The following is a 20,775-nucleotide window of genomic DNA, read 5'->3' as shown; positions in this document are numbered from 1 at the left end:
TATGTTGTAGGTTAAAGAACCTCAAGAATGTCACTGTAAAATGTATACAAACTCAGCTGTGTAGTTTAGTCTTGCTGTTTAAGCATGCGCTGTACTTAGTACTCCGAACAGTCTGCTGCACCGTTGCATTAAAGGTAAAGATTTGTGAATTAATAACTTTCATAGTTTCAAACTCAGTGAGGCTTCTTCCAGCCTTGCTTTTCCTTAAAACACAAAGCTGGGGGGTGACTGGATGAGGTAGCGTGTTATGTCCCTGCAGAACAAAAGCATATCTTGTTCTAATACTTTCATGTAAAAGCTATCAGACTTGCTTGCATAAAGGCAGACTTGAAGCCAATCTCTGTCTTTCAAGGGCCACCAGACTCTGCACTCCACATAAACAGTGAAATGTTTGTGTCTGTCACTGTCTCCTACTACACTAGTGGTTTTTCATTCACTTCATGATCAAATCCAAGTTTTCTCTCTCTGCATGAAGTGCTGCCTCAGTAAACAGCACTGGCAAACCCACACTGACTTAAATGAGGCAAAAAGTTTTGTGGTTTTTTTTCAAAGTCCTCATATGCTTGTTGCAGCCTGTATCAAAGACCTCTTCCTGTATCTTTGCCTCCTGGATTCCTCATCTATTTTTAAATCTTATGTTCTTTCCTGCATCTATTTTAACTCTGTTACTGTACTATTTAACGCCTGTGGGATATGGAGCTTGTGGGAAAGAAATGGTGTATTACAAAAAAATTACATTGGTTAATCTACATACTCCTCCAAGGGTTTCATGGCACAGGACATGCAGAAACCCTGATTAGGTACTATGCATTTGTTAGTCAGCAGTTGTAATATGAGCTGATGAAGAAATACTTAGTAAGGGTGTCATAATGTGTCTGTCTGATCTCTCTGCCTGGATTAATGCCTAAGCAAAATATGTAGTTTAATGCCTATGATTCAGGGTTTACCCACAACTCTGAAATGTTTTCCTAATAGGACATGCAGTGGTTTGGACTTGTTATGGGAATTCTTTTCCCTCAGGAGTATCAGTCTGTGCAGTGTCCCTATGCTGTGAAAAGTAAATAATGTTCAAGCCTTGGATCTCTTAAATGTATTTTGTACTACAGATCCCCCGGGGATTCCCATGAACTTGTGTTACCTAAACTGCTTGAACTTGTGTTACCTTCTGTTTCTCCTTGATTCACTTTGTCCCAAGTCCCAAACAAGGCTGGAGAAGTATTTAATAAGATTAATTCAGACTTTGGAGAAACAAGACTGGAAACAAAAAGTTGCATTTAAAGCAATTAAATTCTATTTTAAATTTAGCAACTAGATAGCTCTCTAGTGGCTTAACCTCTGCTATGCATAGATGACATGCATAGGATGACATATCTCATCTTTGGGAGCTGGAAATAAGAATTCATGGCAAAAAAGTCTTCCAAGTGTTTACGAGAGCTCCAAGGGACATTTAACTTTTCTTTAGGATTTTGGGGCACAAGTATGAATTATGTTGATGTGGGGTTGCCTGTATTGCAAACAGTGATTCCTTCCTAGCCATTGCCTATTTAGCCCAGCAGTGCATTAACACAGCCAGAGGTTTCTGTGTAAGTTGTTCTGCCCAGCTGCTTCCATGGGGGTGTGTTCCAGTGCCAGGGGGTAGCTGCTGGAGGTTATTGTGCCCATCCTCACCGCAGGCTCCATCACTAATGCTTTGGTGCAGTTCAGGAAAGTGCAGCCAACCGTCCTGCACTGGGTGAAAACCATTCCAATTCTAGATATTCAATTTTCATTATAAATTACTTTAATACTGGAAGACTAACAGGCTGTTTTGGTCCAAACCTGCACAAATTAAATTTTCAACAACTCTTGCATTCAGCAACACCTTACAGTGTCTCAGGGGTTGTTTTCAGAACGGTCAAAATTATTTCCTTCTTAAGGAACATTTTTAAAAGCATATAAGTTTGTTCATAGACGTATCTTGCCTGTTACGTTACTTGAATCTAGGAAATGTGCCACTGAGATAATAAAGCCCCAGTGAAGTTCTTATGTGCCATGTTTGTTTTTCTGAGTAAAGCCAGTAAGATGCCAGATCTCCCGTGTGGCCTTTGGCAAGCCTTTAATCTCAAGTATATCAAAACTTTCCAGTCCTTTTGGACTTTTTATTTTAGATGCTGAGTTGGAGGCTGCTAAATCAAGTACAAAACTTTCTGGACTTCCAGCTGGACCTGAGGCGGTCTGCAAAGCCAGTGCTTAGCTTATCCAAAACTGCACAATCTGAAACTAAAGAACAGTCTGGTAAATGCTGGCTTTTTCAGCCCGACCTCCACAGCCTCACTTACAACAGCAGGGTCACACCACCACTTCTAATCCTGCTGCCACAGGATCCCAGGCCATAATGAGAGCTGAGCTCTGTTCGGCAGAGAGACTTCTGAGCTTGATATTACTGCAATACAGGCTGCTGCTTATAGATGCCAAAAAGCTGAAGAACAAAGAATATTGTGTACATTCCTTAATACTATATGGAATTAAATTCTCTGCTATATTTTAGTTCAATGTCAGCCATTTCCTATCAATTTAACAGACTCCAAATAGCTCATGCAGCTCATTTATTTAAATATATGATATTTAAATATGTGATATACACATCTTTTTTTTCCTCACTAAATTGTCTCAACACCGTTCCTGTTGACCTCCCATTCAAAGTTTTCTTCCATGGTTCCTATTAACTTTAGTATTGTCTGTCTGTTGAAAAATATTTCTTTTCTTCTAGAAAAACTGAATGCTTTTTGCCAGTCATAACACCTCCTCTCTATTCTGTTATTTTTTGTTTTCCTTCTCTTTTAAAGATTTTTCACCTCTTTTTCTGTTACCATTGCATGTTCATACCCATGTGACTAAAGTTTAGTAATCAAAATACCATGTTACCCTCAAGTAGGAAGGTTAGTTTATCTCTGTATTTGTTTGGAACAAGTAGATTGTTTTGGTTTTTGACTTGATTGAGACTTCCTTTCTCAGCAGTATGTCTGTTTGCTGTTGGGTTCACCATGAATATGTAATTTAACTGCATATAAATCTCCACTCTGGGAACTGTGGTGCATTATTTTCAGCATGCTGGAGATTAAACTTTGGTGATGCCTCTGAAAAGTATGTATGTAATTTCAAAACCAAAAGAATCACATTAGTTGAATTAGATGTTCCTCGTGCAACATCTCAATGAAAACAAGAGTAATCAGTGGCTGGAAAAAATAACAGCATAACCTTTATGGCAAATGTTTACATGCTTTGCACAATACTGTGTTTTGATGAAGCATTGTTCATAACTTGGCAAAGACCTCTTGAAGACTGTTGGCCAGAACAAGCTGTTTTTTACAAGAAAAACAACAGTTTTGAAAACTTCCACATTAAATGTGTATAAATCCAGACAGACCCAACTATAATTCTCTTCTTGTTTGTAGAGGCTTAAATAAATTAGCTCCTGTACATCCACCATCCCAGCCCTGTGGGATTTCACTTCACATTGGTGCAAAGATGCAGATTCATTAAAAATGGTAACAGAGCATTCCAGCTCATGTGTACATGGCTGTATGGCATAGAAAACTGGAAAATCAAAGGTATTAGTTCCAGGTGTGGTTGACTAAATTTACCATACCTTGCCAGAAAATCACATGCACTAAATAAACTTACCAAAATATATTGTCTGCCATAAGGGTATTCTGGCAAGTGGGTGTAGGGAGTAGAACATCATGTTTGCCTCTAATTCTGAAGTGTGTTTTAACACTTGGTGAATGAAGAGTTTGGTTTGTAGAAAAATCATTGTATTGGTAAATCTCCTGTGATTGTGCCACCATGCAGTGTAGCTGGTCAGCTAAACACTTAAAAGGCTGTGAGATGACAATAATTACAGCAGCAGTTGTAAACTGTCTATCTGTGTGCATCTTTATTGTAACCACATGATGTAAAACACAAAGGGCAGCATGATTTAACTGTAATGTGATTATTTCTTTTCTTCCTGCATAGAAATTTCAATGTGACAAATAATCCCAAAGCCATAAAAAGTGAGAGTATGTATGTATCTCTGTGTGGCCAAGGAGGTGGAGATAAAGAGCTGTTGGTATGGAATTGGGTCTACTCCCTTCAGATGGATCAAAACAGGCAAGTTCAGGTTTCTGTCTGTGACAGGCATCATGATAGCAGCAAGAAACTGGAGTAAAAGGTAGCATAATTACTACAGAAAAATTAGGATGAGAGTTTTATTGCTGTTGTGATTAAGTTAATTTCTCAGAATGTTAGCAGTAATCCTGCTAGTAGTAAAATAGCCAAGCAATCCTGATGCAAGACGCAGATTTCCAGCTGGTTGGCACATGGAGTTCATTCTGTTCTTATTTTGACTTCTACACATGATTGGGCTTGAGTGACTAGAAAGAAGAAGAGCAGTCAGCAGCTTATGTCAAAGTGCTGTGTGCAGGCCACAAAGTGAGGACGTAGAGAAACACAAATGTTGCTGACTACAATATAAATTTAGTCATCTTGCAGAGTTCAAGGTTGACTTAATTCAGGAAGGCAAAGGGCCAAGCCAGTAGTTTCTGTTTAAGCCCTAAAGATTGAATGTAGTGTAGCAAGTTTTGTGGCTTGTTGACAGTGAGGGAGAGGTGGAAATCAGCAATTAATGTTGTTTCCTGGTAAGTGAGTTGCACAGCCAAGTATAACTCTGTAGTCCCTTTCATGGAATATGGATTCCAGCCCTCAGTGACTTTCTGGTGAAATTATTGCTGAAATGCAAATTCAGACATTAGGAGCGTGCTAGATGCTTGCTGTTTTGCAGGTAGGGCCTGATAAGATCAAAGTCCTGTCTGGTAAGGTTTTTGCCTTGGTTAGAGCATGTGTTTTGCGTTCAGAATATACAGGGTAATGTCTTTCTGATCTTAGCAGAAGTTGAGGCTTTGAAGGTCATTGTTTGGGTTATCCCAACATTTTAAATTACCTTACGTAGGGATCGCATAAGAGGGGCAGGCTCCCTCTTCAGCCACTTCCTGACAAAACTGTCACCCTGTGAAATGGAAATTTCCACTCCTGATGTACGTACCTTACTGCAAGTGGTATTCTGTCAGTCAGGACTAACTCTAGGCAAGTTTAGGCAGAAGTACTGGTGCAGGACAGGTTAAACCTCAGAAACCTTTCCTTCTTGGTCTTCAGAAACGTTCTCTTCTACATTTCCTGCTGCTAAAAATGAGGGAGTATGCGAAACGTGGATGATTTTGATATCTGGCATATCCTTGTTTACTAGGCTCAATCTCAAGGATTGCCTGGAATTTGACGTTAAAGCCACAGAGCGGGAGGACCCAGAGGAGGAGCAGTCAGGGGCAGGGGGGCCGCGCGGGAGGTGAGGCCGCGCGGGAGGTGAGGCCGCGCTGGTACCGAGGGGCGGTGGCACAGGAGGGCCCGGCCGGCCTTGCCCGTTTAAGCGCGGCACAGGAAGGCCCGGCCGGCCTTGCCCGTTTAAGCGGCGGCCGCCGCTGTCCTCGCGTGCCCCGGCGGGCCCCGCCCGCGCCGCGCTATTCATAGAGAGCGGGGGCGGGGCTGTGGCGACGCGCGAGAGCGAGCCCGGCCCGGGGCCGCGTGTGCGTCCCTTCCTTCTACCTGCGGGGAGCCGCGTGTGTGCCCCTTTTCCTTGCGGGGAAACAGGGTGGGTATGCCCCTTCCCGCTGTAGGGGCGCACTGTCTGTCTGCCTTTCCCCGGGGGGAACAGTGTGTGTGCCCCTTTTCCCTGCGGGAGAGAACAGCGCTGTGTGTGCGCCTTTCCCGGGGGGAAACGGCGTGGGTGCCCCTTCTCCCTTTGCGTGCCCCTTGTCCCTGCGGGGAACGGGCGGCGCGTCCCTCCCCGCTGCACAGCCCCGAGGCTTGTGCGGCTCCCGCTGAGGAGGGGAAGGCGAGCCAACAGCACTGCTCCACAGCTAAGGTTTCTGACCTGTCCCTTGTCCCCTGAGGACAGAACACTGTCTTCTTCCCTTCCCCCGCGTTTCTTTCTCCCGGGGGTTTGGCACAGGAATCTCCACCTGTTCTAACTGCAAATGCTGGATTTTCCCCTTCATTCTGGTCAGTAGGAAACATGTAAGAAAAAGGCCGACGTGTGCTCACTGAGCAGTCCTCCCACGCTCTGAGCTGTGGAGAAAGGAATGGAATGCTTCCCGTTTGCAGAGGGATATCATTTACTACAGACAAACTGTACTTTGTAAAACCAGTGAAGAGCCTTCATCTCACTGTAGAGGCCCTGTAAATGTGTAATGTATTTGTATATCCCCTGTAATCAAAGAGAAAAAGAGGCTGTGCTGAATGAGACATAGGAATTGCCATACTGGATCAGTATCCTGTGTGAATGCAGCCAGAAAAAAAGCACTGTTGAGGAAGGGAACGTGCATCTCCTTTTTTTTTTAACTCCAAAAATACTGCACTATGTTGCTGAATATTACAAAAATTACTTTGATAGTTTGCATGCACCTTGGAACCTTAATTTCTATTTGCTTTTTATTTCTATACAATGATAAATACTCCTGTTAGTAATTTTAAAATGGCATTATTTCACTCTAAATCCACTGGAGTGTGGCAACAGTTTCTCTTCCCACATGTTTTTTATGTATTGCCACTGTTTTTAACAAAGGATAAATCTAGTCAGAAACACTCTATCTCTGTCAGTAGTAGAGATGGAGGAGCAGGCATCCACATATGATGCTTTCAATTTTGCACCTTTCCTACAAGTCTTAATCTGAAAAGCAGCAGGTTATTACCACTTTATGGAACAGCTTCCCTCCTCCTTTACCCTGGAGCACAACTGGATGCACCCAGCCCTTTGGCAGGAGTGGTATCTCACTGATCAGCAACTGCCCGAGTGTGACAGGCATTGAAAATAAGGCAAATTGCTTTAATGCCTCTGCCAGCAAAGCCGTGTGAGAGCAAATGAGAATGAGTCACTGAGTTGGAGTGGGTTAGGAGAATCTGAGACACTCATTTTATAGCTTTCCCTGGGTATTAGGGGATTTGCTCGCTTTTCAGCACAAATGTTGTGTTCCTTCCCATTCCCTTTGCTATCACCTCCTTTAATATAAAACAAATCAACCAGTGGCAGAGAGAGAGTTTACCTAGGAGGTATCTAGGGTGAAGAGAGCAAAAGTAATCTCTTAAGTGCAGGAACGCCCTCAGCACTTTAAACCTCAGCATTAGAACAGGAGTCTCAAGTGTGCATTTGTAATGCTTTTGCCCTTTGCTCTTCAGAGGATTGATTTGCTCCACAAATACTTTATGAACCTCTTGAGACTGCGGCACCATATTATTCTTCAAAAGTGTCCACTAGTTAATTCCCACTGGATTAGAGCATGGGCTTCTGTCACAACATGTTAAATAACCATAAGCAAATGCTGTCTTCATAAATACAGGTCTGTGTGACTGTAGAATCACACAAAAACAGTTGAGACAGGAAAAAAAGATCAATCTTCTATGAAAATAGTGAGAGGGTTGAGTGCCCTGTGCATTCTGAAATGGACAAACAAAATTGGTAAATAATTCAAGGGTAGCCTTGTTTGCATGCTATGTGTACTGGGGTGTCATATTTTCTTTGAATAGTTGACAAATTGAGCACAGCTGAATCAAATAAACTGAGGGCTATGTATCCACAGACCTTTATTTTGCTGGGTAGCAGAAACCACTGCACTGAGGCTGGTCATCTCACTATGTTTCCAGAGGGGATTTTCCTGATAAAGTTTGTATCGTGGGGAATTTTGGTCTGGAGTTTATAGTCTGTTTGTTGTAAAGCTGAAGTACAAATTGTATTTCTGAACATCAAAAGAACTTAACTGCTTAGAGCAGCTTCAGGTGTCAATAAGAATACCTGTGCTGTGGGCCTGATTCATCTGCTAGACCTCAGCTCTTTGCATATCCATGTTCTGCCTTTAGCTTTGCCCGAGTAACAACTTTCTTTCATGTAGCCTTGCTGCAAATCATTCTATTGGGGGCTTCAAAAGATGAGGCTTGGCTCACCTTGGCTTTTGCTTACTGTCTTTTCAGCATGTTCCTCATTTTGGCAGGGAGACAGGAGGTTTGGCATTTGGTAGACTTGGGCTGCTGAAGCTTTGTGGTGCCAAAGTTTCTCACAGAGACTGGCGTGTTAGTGCAGGCAACTCTGTGTGGATCATCAGCCAGGTACACGCTTGATGTCATCCTGCCATCACTCCAAAACACCAAAGAGAATTATCAGTGAACCTAACAGAGGAAACAGTAAACCAAATAATAATTCTTCAAAGGACAGCAATCTTCTGGTGCTTTCAGAACTCAGTTTCAGCAGCTTACACTCTCACTTTTTGCTCTTGAACTAATTTTGTAATCGTTGCTTTTGGACTATTTGGCTGAGTATTATTATTTTTTGTACTATGGAAAATACTTCAGATGTCACTTAGTTCTGCAGCTTGTATAACAAGATGAGCCAGAGACATTGCTCAATTTTTTTGGTGTCATAATGGTAAGTCCTTAGTCAAGCAGTCCCACCGAATTTGATGGGAGTCATTTGGTAAGTTCATTTGTGTTGATCAAACTTTGATGCATATTTCACTGCAAATAATTGCCCTTTACAATGTGTTGCATTTGAAATTTACAATCTGAAGCCTTAGGGACTGAAGAAGTTTTTCAGAGTCATAGCTGAAAATATCCAATGGCAAAAGCAAAAGAGAAGATTGTAGTTAGGAAAAAGGAGTAACAGGTCAGAAGTTCACAGCTGATGGTAAAATGAGCCATATGTCCTTTTAATCCCCATCCAGAAGATAAGTAAAGATCTGTGTCAGACTCCTTTTCAAATGTGTTTTGAGCCACAGAAGGAAGGCATACATTTAACAGTGTCTGTTAGTATTTAACCTTTTAGTATAGGTAAGAGAGAAATGGGGAAGAATTTTTATTTTAAGCTGGTTATACCAGTTAGGAAAGGTTGACTTCAAACTGTAGAATTGCTTTTGTTTTTGTATGTCTGAAACTGCAATAAGATTTGGACAGTTTTGTGAACAAATGGCTTTTGAAATATCATATTTGTTCAAGAAAAATGCAAGTGATTTTGTTGAGACCCTTAGAAAAAAAAACCCAAAACATCTGATGGAAGTGAATATGTGGACTAGAACATCTCTGCCCATGTGCACTTTAAATAATCTGCCAAATATGCTCATTTTCCTTCTCTTGAAGATACAGTAATATTTAGTTCACTCTGGCCAGTTGCATGTTCAAAATTCTATAGATAACACACAATCCTAAAAATATATATTGCAGTAAAGAATGGTGTATACCATTGTTTCCATCATGTTTTGCTTGTTAAATGAGGCATAATATGAATTTATTCAGGTCTAAAGTGACTTAGCAGTACTGCTTCGTTAGTGGGCATTCTTGGATAATTTACTATATGCTCTTTTTAACATTTAAAGCTTATCCTCTTCCTGGCTGTTTTTTTAAGGTCTGGATGGAAACACAGCCACAGTCTTCCAAAGAAGCAAGTTGATTTTTCTCCCTGATGGGCTGAAGAAACACAGGTTGTCCTGGTCAATGAGGTCAGAACTGTTAAATATTAACTTTCAAATACATAGGTAGGCTTGTGACTCAGGCACTGTTCTGCTAATTAAAGCAGTATTAGGTCTGAGGAATCCTATATTTCCCTAGGCTGACTGGATTTGGCCTCCAGAAAAGAATTCACTCTGATTTGATTTCTGTATTCAGAAAGTAAGAGTAAACATGCTCAGAATGCTAAGAATTTTATCTTCTGGATCTTTTCTAACAGTAATTTAACCATAGTTGTGCAGAGGATAGATTATTTTTAGCCAAGATTTCTAAATCAGGGAGAGACCCAGTGCAACCTTGCTGTTTGTCTGAGTAATGTGGATTTCCCTGGCTAACTTTGTCTGGCTTTGACAGCAAAACAGTGTCTGAAACTAGACTGAATAGCATCTCAGGCTGGAAGAGACCAAATAATTCTGTGACAAGGAGACTGTATCATGAGCAGTAAGGTCCACAGAAAACTGACTTTGTCAGTGTCTCTTCTCATGGAGTTTATTGATTGATGTTATTTGGTGAGAGTCATGTGGAGCACAGTGATCTCTTGAACATGCTCAGTGCTGTCCAACCCAAGAAGCTCTTCTGCTATTGGAAAATAGATTTTTGTATGGAATTTGGACTGTACTTGAACTACTCTTAGAAAAACAGTGTTTATTACTTATGAGTTAAAATTTAAACTCAACTGTTGGCCTAATTGCTATCAGTGAGTCCAACAGAAACTTCAGGTAGTGACTAAGGACTCATTTCAACCAGTGATAAAGTACATGGGCAGGACTCTGTGTCACCAGCCCTTGCTAAGTGGACCTTGCTTGAGGTCTCTGAAAAGTTCCCATGCAAGGGGAATCTCTTCTGGCACTGTGGGACTTCCATGAACGTAATATTTGTGTGTCATGAGGAGGAGCTACTGTTTGTTGTGTACAGCCTGTACTGTGAGCTGTTCTATTCATCCCACATACAGAAGTTATACTCTGTGATCTGAGTTTTAGCTCTAATTGAGAGCATGTCACATGTAACTTCAAAGAGAGTAATCAGGATGAGATTCATTGCTCAGTACATCACAAGGCCTCCATATTCCTTCGCTCTCAACAAAGATGGCAAAATCCTCTTCTGGCCCCAACACAGGGTGAATTTCATGCAGGAATGCATTTCTTCAAAGCTATTTAAGCTTCTAGAAGTTCAGATAATATTTAGTGGGATTTTCAGTGTTGCACATCTCAAATGTCTACAGCAAAGCAAATGATATTAAGGTATACAGTGATATGTTTTTAAAGTATTGTCTGCATCATGAGGCATCTATTGAGAAAAAATACTGGAACAAATCTGGCTCCAAGTGTCCATTTGTAATTGTCTTAGAAATTTGCCTCTGGCTTGAGTGGGAAAGGATTGTAAAAAGACTTAAGTAATTGGCATCTGATTTCATTATCCCACAGTGTGGTTTTATGATTTATTGAATAGGTTGCCTACAATGACTGGCTGACTGGCCTGTATAGTTTGTTTATTTGGTATTAGGAAAAACATCTATATAATTCTGTTATGAACTCTCCCCTTCTGAAGGGATGTGTTTGTCCCCTCTACAGGCCTGCCTTCTCTGTGACGTTCAGATATTTTCTGGGAAATAGCCATGGCAAGAAAAATTGCATTTCTCCTCTCCTCCTCCTCCTCCTTTTCTCTCCCTGCAAAGAATATCCTATTGTTTGTGAAAGGTGTGTGTTTTGGGTAGCAGCTGCAATCAACAGTGTGATAGATGGTTAGTTTTATCAGCAGTGGTTTAGTGCATAAGCCAAGTTCTAGCTCTGAAAGTGAAATTAGAGTTGTCAGGCCTCACGCTGTCCCACTGCTGACCACTGAAGATTTACTAAGCCTTTGTTAGTAGCGTTTTTGAGAAGCTTTTGGTGAAGGCAGCAGACTGAAGCTCAAGATGATTCTATACATCAACTTCCTCCTAGTCCCAGCATGGTCTTCCAGATGGTCTCACTCCTGGGTGAAACAACTTCTATTTCAGCCAAGGTACCAGGATAAGGAGGGCTGCTTTGGGTGTGACTGTGTTTATGTACACAGATTACTGAGAAACCAAGTAAGAATGCAGCTGTAAGCCTTTAAAGCAGCATGCCATGGAAAAATAAACCACAAAATGTGTAAGTGCATGGGGGAATGTACCCAGTGTTTTGCACATTCCAGCAGAGGCCTCAGTAAAGACTGGAATTTTAATTCTCATCTGACAACATTCCACAAAGACAACTTGCATTCCCTTCCTGTTTCCCCCTCCCAGGAGATTAATGTAAAAAAAAAAAAATTGGCTGTTTATTTATTCTGCCTTGGCTATCAAATAACTGTGGGAGTGCCAGCACTCCGAGTAGCTAGAGTACTTTTGGTTAGTTCCTGATTTGGCTTTTCTGGGTTTCGTTAGTGTTAGCTGATTTTCTTCCTTTATATTGCCATTGAAAATTAAGATTAGCAATGTCTCCAACTACACTTGAATCTCTGCAGGGACTCTTCAAGTTTCTTTTAACTACACACATGGTCCAACCCCCATATGCCTGTTGATGTAGTATGAGGTAGGAAAGGGGTGAGGCAATGACTCATGTAAACTTAACAGCACAATTAAAGTACAAAATCCCACCTATCCAAGTAGGAACAAAGATCTTGAGCTGCACAACCTGCTGTACAGTATTCTTATATTTGTTCAAAGTTTTTTTTTGTTCTGAATACAAATATGGAAAGTAGGCCCAAGTTCAAGGAATTTGAATGAAGGAACTGTTGATTTTGGAACTGACATCAGTGTGAGATCAGGAGACTTTGCACACAGTCGTCTGTTAATTTCTGGATTACAAAATATATACAATGAGGTGCAGAAGTCTGTTTCCTCTGTATAAGTGGGTCTGGCAGCAGGGTTATTTCAGCCATAGCTCATGACTAAAATACTCAGTTAGTTAGTTGTATAGCTGAATTCATAAAACAATGAGTCTAACCACTTCAAATAAGGAGGCTTTTCCCCTTCTTCTAATTCTAGTACTAGTCTCAATAAAACAACTTGATTGCAGAAACTTTTGTTTTGCACTGTTAAAAAAATGTGTCATCTTAGGAAAAAAAAACCACTGTCAGCAAGAGAATACCTTCTCTGTTCTCTTTGTCTTTTAATTGATAGTCTGCAATAATCCGTGTGTCTCTGTGTGCTGTTATACGAGTCCAAATCTGGCTAGCTCAGACTCTTAGCCCACATGGCCTTGCATAGACAGAAATAAAAGACGAGAGCGCTTGTCTCCACACGGGGATGAGAGTCCTGTTTATTGACTTGGGACAGGACGCTGCTGGTTACAGCGACCACCCATGTAGAAAAGAGGCCGTAGAACACCTGCAGTGGAGTTTTACACCTGAGGCATGGGGGCAGGGAAAGAGGACTGTGGCCAATGGGATATTCTTGGGGAGGGGTGAGGGGAGGGGTCACCAAGGAACAGACCACCAGGGGATATAGAAAGGGGGGTGTATAGGGGAGAGACCATATGATGGGGGAGGGGGGGGGAATAACAATCCACATGACATAACATACTCAGTAGAAATGTTCCCATTACCCAGTGCAAAACAACAATTAATTAAACTATTTAGTGCAATACAACAATAGTCATGGTTTTTAGAATGTGGCCCTTTTCCCTGTCAAACAAAACTCCCCACCCCAGGTTCCTGATGGCAGATTGCAGGAGCCACTTGGCACTGTCAAAGCAACAAGAGTTTTATTTTGCTGCAGCTTTGGTTGGGGACATATGAGGTTGCCCTCTCCTAACCCTTACCACCTCCCCTCAGCCCTCTTCTCTAATGTCCCCTTCTTGGCCCTCCCCCCTACTGGGACTTGCAGCCCAGCCTGGCCTCATCCCTAACTCCACCCTTCACCCCTCCCTGTCCTTCCCATGCTCCATCTCTCACTCCACCATTCTCCCCTCCCCATCCTGCTGCTACCCCTTCCCTGTCTCCCCCTAGCGCCTGCCTGTGCCTCTGCAGCAGCACATGGAGCTGTTGCCGGGACCCTGCGACTCTTGCAGCAGGACAAGACCCAAATAAGACAGGCAGGGAAAACGTCTGTGGGCTGCAGGGTGTCACCAGGTGCTGGGGGGAGGGGCTGCAGGGTGACACAGAGCATGGGGGCAGCTGAGAGGGAGAAGGGGGCTTTAGGAGTAAATGGGGCCTTCAGGGTGTCACAGAGATACTGAGAGGCTGCAGTGGGGAACTTGAGAGTGACACAAAGAGGCTGAGGGGCAGGGAGTGCCTTGAGGGTGACAGGTGAACCAGCCCTTACACCACCCTTAACCTCACCCTAAAAACCACCCCTACCTGGGTGGAGAGTGCACGAGGGTGGTTAGAGGGCCAAGGGACAATATTGGGGGGGGCTTGGGGTGACACATAGACATTGTGGGCTGAGAGGCAAAGATGAGGGGCCTTGACAGGTGGAGAGCTGACACTGAGGGTTAGGGGTACAAAGGGCACTGGGTATCAGGTAGGGTTAGGGTACAGGTGCAACCGTAGTGGTGGGACAGCCCCAGAACCCTCCCAGCAGCTGCAGGTAATTACCCCAGTTAATGGGTAGAGATGATGTTTGGAGGCCACAGAGTTACAGGTAGGGGTTGAACAATTTTTTAGGGTTTTTAATGGGTTTTTTCCAGGGATTTTTAAGGATATTTTAGGGGTTTTTTTGCAGGAGTTTTTTAGGAATTCTCTGGGAATGTGTAGGATACCTTTAGGGCTTTTCCAGGGCTTTAAAAAGAATTTTTTAGGGTGTTTTAAGGGCTGTCTTCCTACTAATTTGAATTGTTAGAGGTGTTTTGGGGTATTCTTGGGGCTTTTTTAGGATTACTTAAAAGATTTTAGGACTTTTTGAGGAATATTGAGAATATAGGGAGAACTTTTTTTGGACTAGGGTATTTCTAGGGTTTTTGAGGGAATTTTTTAGGGTCTCGTCAGGAGGAGATTTTTAAGGTTTTAGGGTTATTCTCAGAGCTCTTTTAGGACTATTTAGAGATTTTTTAAAGGTTCTTTGGGAATTTTTAGGGTTGTTTTAGGGGCTTTTAAAAAGTAGGGTATTTTTAGTGTATTCTGAGGCTATTTTTAGGTTTTTGTGGGGTGTTTAGGACACTTTGAAAACGAGGGTTTTTTTAGGGAATTGATAGGGTTTTTTTAAGGTCCTTTCAGGGCATGACAGAGGCTCAGGGGCAGCTTGAGGGGCACTGTGGGGGCTTGCGGGTGGCAGAGGCTGGGAGCTAAGGGAGGAGCAAGGAGAGGGGATGGTGGGTGACACACAGAGATGCTGAGGGTGGCAGGGGCAGCTGGAGGGTGACACTGAGAAGCTGGGGACTGAGGAGCAGAGGAGAGGGATTAAGGGTGACACACAGGAGCTGAGGGGGGCAGCTGAAAGGGGGCTTGAGTGGCATAGGGGGCCTTGAGGGTGACAGAGCCTGAGGGCTGGGGGGCAGAGGGAGGGGTTGAGAGGTAAAGGGAGAGAGTTTGAGGGCTGGACAGTCTAGTGGAGATAAGGGCTACAGGGTGCAGCTAAGGAGGCAAGTTAGGGTACAGGTGCACCACCCCTCAGCCCAGCCCTAACCTCAGCCTCACCAGCCCCCCTAACAGCAGTGTTTTCCACCAACAGCAGCACAACACAGCAACCCTGATAGCAAGACCAGACTGGAACCCACCTGATGAGACAAGACAGCAACCCTCACACCAGGACAATGAGAGAACTCTTAGAGGACAACAAGATCAACTGCAAAAAGGCAGGGAAGACACCTGAGGGTTAGAGAGGAACAGGTGTGGCTTGGAGGCTGAGCAGGTTTTTCTTAGGACTTTTCCAACACTTCTAAGGATATACAGGGGATTCAGGAATTATAAACATTAGGACATTTTTGGTTTAGCATTACACAAAGTCGGTGTTTACTGCCAAGCGATAGGGTTAAACCTAGGGTTACAGCTAGGGTTAGGCTTTTGAAACCACAAAGCCCAGAGCTCCAGGCACACTGTAGCTGCAAAAGGCATCCCAAGGGGAAGAGAAAAATGCCACAACATGGCTTCCACGACTACTTTTTCCTTGGAAGCAGTCTTAGCCTAAGGCACTGTTTAATGCCTAGGGTTAGGGTTAGGACTACAGATTGGGTTAGGGTTTTGAAGCCACAAAGCCCAGAGCTCCAGGCACACTGCAGCTGCAAAAGACATCCCTAGAGGAACACAATACTGCCACAGCTTGGCTTCCACCACAGCTTTTTCTTTGGAACCAACCTTAACCCAAGGCTGCGTTTAGTGCCTTGAGGTAGAGTTCCAGCTATGGTTAGGCTTTTGAAACCACAAAGCCTAGAGCTCCAGGAACACTGCAGCTGCAAAAGGCATGGAATGTAATCCCTGTATTACCGGATATAACGATATAACATGCCTGGGCTCATCTGATGTGACCGTGTTCACAGCGGTTCTTGGATGAGGCAACAGGCAAGAATGTTGACTCCATGTTCAGAAGGCTTGATTTATTATTTTATGATAGATATATTACATTATAACTATACTAAAAAGAAATAGAAAGGAAAGATTTCCTCAGAAGGCTAAGCTAAGAATAGAAAAGAAAAGAATGATAACAAAGCCAGCTCTCTCGCACTCTGTCCGAGATAGCTCGGTCCTTGATTGGCCATTAATTATAAACATTCAGGATGGCCCAATCAAAAATTCACGTGTTGCATTCCACAGCAGCAGATAACCATTGCTTACATTCTTTTTATGGGGCCTCAGCTTCCCAGAAGGGAAAATCCTAAAGAAAGGATTTTTAGTGAAAAAGATGTCAGGGACAATCTGACCCTTGCTGCTGGACCGAAGGTGGCAGCTGCATTATTTCACCTCAGAGACACCTTTGGCTAGCTGGAAGTTGCAGCTGGTTGCTTGGAGTAGGTCCAGGCATGCAGGAACTCAGTTTTACCTATGTGGAAAGGCTTTAGGTGATGGTGAAGGGAAAAGGAGATGGTTTCTACTAGAGAGTTGGTCCAGAGCTTTATTCCAGGCACACAGACCTCTGAATGTTGTAACAGCTCCAACAGAACCCAGAACTGCATGGCCCCCGTATCTTTTAAGCCTGGGGAGAGGGGGAGGGAACAGGTAAGTATGCCACCAACCAGGTGGGAGGGGGGGAGTCTCAGGGGACAAGTGACACTTGGATAGCCCGATGACCTCAGAGCTAAGAAGCATCTTTTGAACTTTTGCCAATCAGACAATGCCCTTGCTGGAATGTTAAGATTGACAGACAGCACTTAGCAAGGGGGCAGGGAGGAGGGAAAGGGAGAGATTGTTGTTGGCACACCTGAGGGAGGAACTGGGATAGCTGAAACAGGTTATTGCATCACACTCCAACATCTACCCCTAGTTTTGTTTAAAAAGAAGAGGACTGGGTTTGTGGTGCAGAATGCTTGCCAAACCATGGTTGGTAAATTGGTTCCTCCTCTACAGGAGGGTCAGTGTTTTCCACTGAGGCTTCCATGTCATCCACTGAAGCACTAAGGGCTTCCAAATGGTAAACTTCAGGAGGAGATGAGCTTGAAATTAACTTGAGAACCATGCGTTTGATTAGTCCGAAAACAATGCTAACAACTACAATAACAATAACTAAAATAAACAATACTAAAAATACAGTTTCAGAATAGATCCCAACCAGCCCAAGAGTCCCCAGCCTTTGAACAGTCCACTCAGCCAGTCATCAGTTTGTCTCTTGATGTCGCTCACCATGGTTTTCATCTTGTTGATTGTGGCATGGACGTTCTCTGCTTTTGATGACAAGTTGAGGCAGCTGAGACCTTCAAATTCTTCACAGCGATGGTTGTGCAGAAGGAGCAGATAGTCTATGGCTGCCCTATTCTGAAAGGTAGCTTGCCTGGTTATTTCCTCATCTGATAAGAGGTCACTCAGGGCAGTAGAAGTGAGGTTTGCCTGTTTTGCAACCAAACATTCCAATCGGCCTAATTCTCCCATGCTTTTTGCTGCCAAGATCCAGGGCAGAAGGACTGTAATTGCGATGGCCTTAAGTCTGGACCAGTGAACAATTTCCAAATTACAGTCGGGGTCAAATTGCCTTCGGTCTCCTTTTTTGATAGCCAATGTATGTGTGTTGTTTTTAGTTTGCCAATGTATCAGTTTTGTTCGATTTGGTGTTAACAGGCTCAGATTGCCAAAGGGACATGGATCTCCGAGCAGACAAGGAGGGAGACCTGCCCATGCTCTCTCCACGTATTAAAAACACACCTTTTGGGAGTTCACGAGGCTTATAGTCACCACCTGATGAGTGCATGACTAGGACTGAATTTTGACACCAGTTCACCAGTTTTTGTCTGTGTAGTGTGGGTTGCTAGGGTCAGGATAGGTTTTTCGTTTAGCTTCATGATATGATAACTGAGAATTGAATTTAAACTGAACGCAAAAGGTTGCATTCATGGAGCCTAAGAGATGGAACTCTTGTGGCTCCCTTTTTGGCACTGGTAACTTTCTCGCCCACTCCTGCCAAAACAGTAAAGAATTGTCAGCAGACTAGTGGCCAGGAGAAGGTGCAAGTGAGTTAACTTCATTTAAAGCATTCCACATTTCGCTTGGGAACTCTGAGGATTTAAAGGGAACTCCCACCAGGCAAGTTGACGGGAGTCATCGCTGTGGAGAGCCAGATGTGATCCTGTCCAAGGGCTTTGGCCAAGGTGGTCCACACGTTTGCTTTGGGCTGAGGGACTATCCAGGAGATCGCTGGTGAAATGATCGCAAGTAGGATGAGGAGCAGGCTCGGTCTCATGGTGTCTCGAGACTGCACACGAACAGTGGGATCAAAACCGGTAAAAGGAAATTTAAGACAAGCATATATTACAAACTATTCCGGATACGAGGCTTAAATGGAATTTCCTCCTGAGAACGCGTGCGGTGTTCCTTTCTCCAGGTAGCATTAGCAACCTTGGGCGCTCCTGTAGATTTCTCTGAGAACTTGGGAACATAGGGCTTTACCCATTTGGAAGGAACTCACTTTAAACCAGAGGCGGTGGACACACAGGCGTACCCACATCCCCATGTAACCAATTTGTAAGGTCCCACCATCTTCCAAGTCTCAGGGTCCTTTACTAAGACCGGAGGCTTTTCTTTCATCAACATGTGACTGCTCCCCCAAAGTGGCAGGATTCAGGATGGGCGGATTCAGGCTGTCAAAGAAACAATTCAGAAAATTGATTGTGAACAGCACCCTGGGCAACCAGATGTGGGGAGGTTCTACCTTCAGAACCTGATGTTGCTGGTCCAAGACTCTTTTGATATCACGGTGAGTCCTTTCTACTATGGCTTGACCTGTAGGGGAGTAGGGGATGCCAGTTTTGTGCTCTACTCCCCATTGCTGCAGGAAGCTCCTGAATTCCTTGGACTTGTAAGCAGGCCCATTATCAGTTTTCAACTCCTTGGGGATGGCCATGAAAGAAAAAGCCTGTAAAGGTGCTTAATGGCATTGAGAGATGATTCTCCTTTGTGGGCAGAAGAATAGACCGCTCCAGAAAAGGTATCTACACTAACATGAACAAATTTCTGCTGTCCTAATGACTGTATGTGTGTTACATCTGTTTGCCACAGTTAACAACTGTTCAACCCCCTTGGGTTTGCTCCCGCACTCACTGTAGGGAGTGCATGTTGTTGACAATTTGGGCATGTGGCCACAGTCACTTTGGCCTGTTCTCAAGTGATGTTAAACTGACGAATCAGGCCAGGTGCATTTTGGTGGAAAAGCTGGTGGCTGATTTTTGCCTGTTCAAAAACATTTGGGAGAGGGGCCATCTCTGCAGGTGCAGTGAGAGCATCTGCCCTTCTGTTGCCTTCAGTGATAAACCCTGGCAAGTCAGTGTGTGACCTGACGTGCATCACATAAAATGGTTGCTCTTGGTGGGAGACTAACTTTACAAGTTTTGAGGGCAGTTTGAAAAGTGTGATGTTAGACACTTCTTGCAGTATTGCTTGATCTGCCCTGGATACTACTCCTGCCACATATGCAGAATCTGTAATCAGATTGAATGGTTCTGAGAACCTTTCAAAGGCCCTAACAACTGCAGCCAACTCAGCAGCCTGAGGTGAACCTTTCACCTCCGCAACGTCCGTTTCCCACTGCTGGGTTTGAGGATCCTTCCAAGTCATAACAGACTTTTGGGACCTCCCAGACGCATCTGTAAAGACAGTCAGAGCCTTTTTTAAAGGTCTCTTACTTTGAGCACTTCTAAATTTCAGAGTAAATTGAACATCTTGTTCGAAAATTTTGTGAGCAGGCCGCTGGACAGAAATTTGTCCTGAGTAGGAATCTAGAGCAAACTGCAACACTTCATTTTCTTGAAGCAATTGTTCCAATATTTACATAGTATTTTGGCCCGATTTTAACTCAATTGGAATGTGAATGCACTCAAAGTCACATCCTGCTAACTCCCTGATCCGGGTCTTTGCTTTCCGGATCAGTTCTGCTACCAGCTCTTGAGGCTTTGTCATTCTCTTGGACCTTTTGTGGCTGAGGAAAACCCATTCTATGATCAAGAGAGGGTCCCTCTGGTCCTGGCCCTTTTTGGGTGTATCCTTTGCCTTAGATGTTTGTTTTTCCTCCCACTGGGAAATGATTCCATGGAGGTGTGGCAACTTACCTAGGATGATAAATTTGAATGGCAGGTCAGGCTGACATCGATTCGCCTGTCTTGTGGACATTGCCATCTGAACTTTTTCTAGAGCTGTCCGTGCCTCTGGGGTAATAGACCTAGGAGCACCCGGGTCCTCTCCCCCTTTCAATAAATTGAAAAGAGGGGCAAGGTCTTCATTAGTCAGACCCAGCCAGGGCCTTACCCAATTTAAAGACCCACACAACTTGTGGAGATCTGCAAGGGTCTTGATCTTTGGATTGATTTCTAATTTTTGAGGAACAATGGTCCTGTTTCCAGTTTCTAAGCCCAAATACTTCCAAGGTGGCATCTTTTGAATTTTCTTTTCCTGGAGCTCAAACCCTGCAACAATCAATGCATCGATCGTTAGGTCAAGCGCATGTGTGAGTAAATCATCATTGGGGGCGCACACAAGGATGTAATCCATATAATGATAGATGATGGCCTTTTCTGTGGCTGCATACACTGGAGAAAGCGGGGAAGAGACATACCACTGGCAGATTGCCAGTGAGACCTTTAATCCCTGAGGAAGAACTTTCCAATGGTACCTTTTCATAAGGGCTTC

Source organism: Ammospiza caudacuta, chromosome 10, assembly GCF_027887145.1.
Source record: "Ammospiza caudacuta isolate bAmmCau1 chromosome 10, bAmmCau1.pri, whole genome shotgun sequence".
Classification (NCBI taxonomy): domain Eukaryota; kingdom Metazoa; phylum Chordata; class Aves; order Passeriformes; family Passerellidae; genus Ammospiza; species Ammospiza caudacuta.
Note: the sequence above shows the minus strand (reverse complement) of the source record.